Here is a 4,280-nt window from a genome sequence, read left to right on the forward strand (position 1 = left end):
TATGAAGTGTTTGGAGTAAAAGTTGCACGTCTTTGTGAGTTACATTGGTGTGTGTTTGAGATCACGAACACCAAGGACTCAGCTTACAAATCTGCACCTACCTAACTCGAATTTCGGGAAAATCAAAAATACGCAACTCCAGCCTTGTGATGATTGTGCCTTTACTTCGGGGACTATTTTTTGTTAGCAATTCCAAAACATCTTTGTAGATAATGATGAAATTCCGGCGCAACTACGGCCATGGACTTTCTGACCTCCTGCCAAAACATGCACATGGAAAGGTTTTACGCAAAAAAGATCATGACGTGACATTTAGGGAAAGTCCCACTTTTTTCCAGTAGAATGGTGTATTTTTTTTTAATTTGAACCATATCGAGCTTTTCCCCGAACTTTAAGCGCACGGGCAACGACTAAGACGTAAAAAAAGTGCAACTTTCCACTTTATGAGCAGACTGAAAAGCACATGGTGGCGCAATGAAATGACTTCTTCGTCAAGGTCCAATCGTGCATACCAAGCAACTGATAAAGTCAAGGCCACCATATCAGTATTTGTTCACCTTGAGTGGGTACTGATGTTAAATCTGAAGCATTTAATAAACGAACGCTAGAATTTCACAAAATTACTAAACCCTTTTAGCCTTTAAACTGAAAATTCGAAGGCAAAAATTGGGTCCAATTTGAACATTTAAGTGGGTTAAATAGCATAAGAGGCTGGAAGCTGACAGATATAAATCCCGGTAAAATGCACAGGATAATTCGTTGACTCTAATCACCAAAATAGACCACACTTTTGAGCAGCACTTGTTCTATGGACATTAAATAATGCAACAATTGTCAGTTGTTGATTTAATCACCAAGGTGAGGGCGTGGTGGAGGGCTAAGGGACAAAGGGATAAGTATTAGTGTTAATTGCACCCCTAATCTTTATTACTTCCTTTTGGCTTGAAAAAGTAAGCATTCGCTTTAAATTTGACAGCTCTTGTTTCAACTTTTAGAAGTTTTGAGTTGTTGAGGGATAAACTGCCAATAGGTAAAATAATTTGAATTTGAATATTTTTTGTTTTCATTCCCAATGTGGTAAAAATAGCCATAAAGATATGACTAACCAGTAATCGTAAACAATGCATAATTTTATGAAGCAAACATGCCTTAACAAAAAGTTTGTGATAAAAACACTAAAAAACGTTGTTGTTGTTGCTGTTATAATAAGCGTTATTCACGGGCACACAGACTATAAAAAATGCTGTATTTGGGATCTCCCCGAGATGTCTTGTAAGATAGCAACAAACACATCTGATAAAAGAGCCGCCAGTGGAGTGAAAATTCATTAATGTGCATCATCTTATTATCTATTTCAAGACTGTTCAGTCACAGGCAAATTTTTACTCCACACGCCTGGTTTGGTTGTTAAAAAATACTATTACATGAAACTGGAGTGCACAAAATGGCATGAATACTTCCATTTTGAAGTTTGAAGCCATGTCAGTGGTTTATATACTAGAGCTGTACCTCAGATATCAGAATTATACACTAATAATAAAGAGGACCGGATACAAGCCGAGGTAGGCTATTTTTACCCTACGTTGGCTGGGTTAAATCAAGTGACTTCTTTCCCACAGTCAACAATTGTATCTTAGTAAGGGGGAAGGGAACTCCACCTACACTTTGCGTCGTTCCTTAAACTGAGTACCAAAATAACTTTTTGACTAATTGTTAGGTTCGCAGATCAATACGACGAAATATAAATGTTTCACCTCTTTTAGGTTCAAAAGTCGTATGTGGAATTAACTATCCTTGATTCTTATGATATGATCAAGTTAAATCAAACGACGAAGATGCTTGCATGAATTAGAATTTATTAAACAATTCAAACATCTTATGGCTGCAGGCGATTCATAGTCATTTAGTAATTCCCAATGCCCATTACTGGGAAATTATAGCATTCCCACAATACATTAACTTAGCATGCGTTTAGACATAAACGTAGATGGTACAGAAATTGTAAACCGGAAATATTTAAAATTTTTCTCAAATTGAGGACTAGGTTAAATCTAAAAATTATGTTCTTCTTCCGTGTGAATGGAACCACCTATGAGTTGATGACTTTCTGTTTCACAGCAATTTAAAAGTCGATTTAAAATTACAAAATCATATCTTTTATTGAAGAATGACAATATTTATGTGACGGCTAATTTAGCCTTCCCAGACAGGAATGAAGTTTGTGATGGCTAATTTACGTAGGAACGTGTGTATGGCACTTAGAAAACTGACTCTCATCTTCATTGGCGTAAAAAGTTGCTACAGTCTCACTATTTTTTAGCAGGTATCACCTACACCTGATTCTGTTTTAGTCCTTTTTTTTTGGATATCGCATATTAATGATCTTAGAATGCAGATAGCTAAGCTTTCTCCACTAGTTGTAAAATGAGCATCTTTAGCAGTTTCATCGCAACTACTAGCCATAGTGAGATTTGCTTCGAAAGTTCAAGAGAAGTATTCAATAATTTGTAACAACATAGTAGGATTTCAAATGTCAATTTTATCTTTTAATCTTTAACAGATCTGAGTAATTCAAAATCTGTACTTTTAAATGTTTGGAAATTTCCAATGAGCTTGCAAACTCGATGATCCATGCATAAAACACGATAATATAAAAACGAAATGTAATAGAATGGGAAAGCATCCATTTGCAACGGTATGCAATAAATAAAGTTGTGCCCACATCTACCTGTTTTTATAAATTAGCAGTAGGGTAGGTGCACTGTGGGCTAAGGAATTGAATAACTTAATAAATACTACTAAATAACAGGAGTAGCACGAATAGGGGACTAGAAGGGGTCTGATTAGAATGAAAAGCAGATCCAAAGAAAATGAATAACGGAATGAATTCAAATAACCTGTGTAAGGGGGATATCAATTATTCTTGGATGCTTCTGCATTATTCATTGTGTTGATACTTATTCCTTGAGGCACAGCTAACATTTACCCAGAATACTAACCAGTCGAATGGAAGACTATTGTAAACCATATTATTTTCTCGTATAAGATGTCACCAGAATCTTAGAAATTCTAGTCGACTGGTCAATTAAACACATTGCATCATTATAGGAACAATAAACTTTTTCTTAAAAAGTAACAAACTCGTAAAATATGGATTCCTTTCAGTAATATTTTTGGGACTAGAAAATGTTCTTCCCCATTGCCCACTTTAAAGGACCGTACAAAGGGAGAAGGTGAATTTTTGACAAAAACGTGTGGAAAATGCATTACATAGCGCATTTTAATGAAGCATGGGGTGTGTAAAAGTGGATGAGTTGCAAAGCTAACTTGGACAGTTAATGGATGAAACATGAAGCTTAGTGGCTTTTGTTTTGCTCATCGGTACGTTTAACAGACCTGACATTTCAGGCTTAGCAACGTCACCAATCTGTGATAGTAAAATCACTGATTCTATACGTTGGTAATGCACGCTCTTTTGTAGCAGCCCGAGACCTCCCTCCAGACGATTGAAGGCGTAATACTCTGGCTGAATATTTATTATGCATATGCAGTAGGGCGCGGGGCTACTGGTGAGCTCCAAAGGTCAGAATCTTCGGTAGAAGCACAATGGCGGAGTCCCTAAGTAGCTCGTTACCGAAATTGAGGGTAAAATAGACAAGTAACGTGTTAAAAATACTTGGGCAGAAAATGTATCCCCTAAATAAAGAAGTACTGGAAGTTATTAGCATGGCTCAGAGGTCATGCTGCTTAGCCAGAGCACAATCACTGAGCCTTAATTGTACATTAAACTGACAAGAATTATTAAACAAGTCATCAAAGCATTACATTTCCTTGTTACTTTGGCTCATTACGACTGCGAAAGACTCGAAGCGTTACATTTGTAAAAGCGGCAAGCAAACTTAATCACAACAACAAGCATTTCGACTTCTATGGCTGAACATCAACTCTTTACGTCGCTGGAGAAGGGCGTCTGTCGTGATTGGGTTCGAGAAGACTACTATCAACTGAAGTGCTATTAGACTTGAACCACTTAGAAAAGCCCGTTATGGAGCTGCCTATGCCACTTGTATGCCAATGTTAATTGCGTGAACAAGTAATGCTTCGTCCACGTCTCTACTGGCGATGTGGAATCCAGATGGATGGATGGATGGATGGATGGATGGATGGATGGATGGATGGATGGATGGATGGATGGATGGATGGATGGATGGATGGATGGATGGATGGATGGATGGATGGATGGATGGATGGATGGATGGATGGATGGATGGATGGATAGG

The sequence above is a fragment of the Echinococcus granulosus genome, assembly GCF_000524195.1.
Source record: "Echinococcus granulosus chromosome Unknown EG_S00003, whole genome shotgun sequence".
NCBI classification, from domain to species: Eukaryota; Metazoa; Platyhelminthes; class Cestoda; order Cyclophyllidea; family Taeniidae; genus Echinococcus; species Echinococcus granulosus.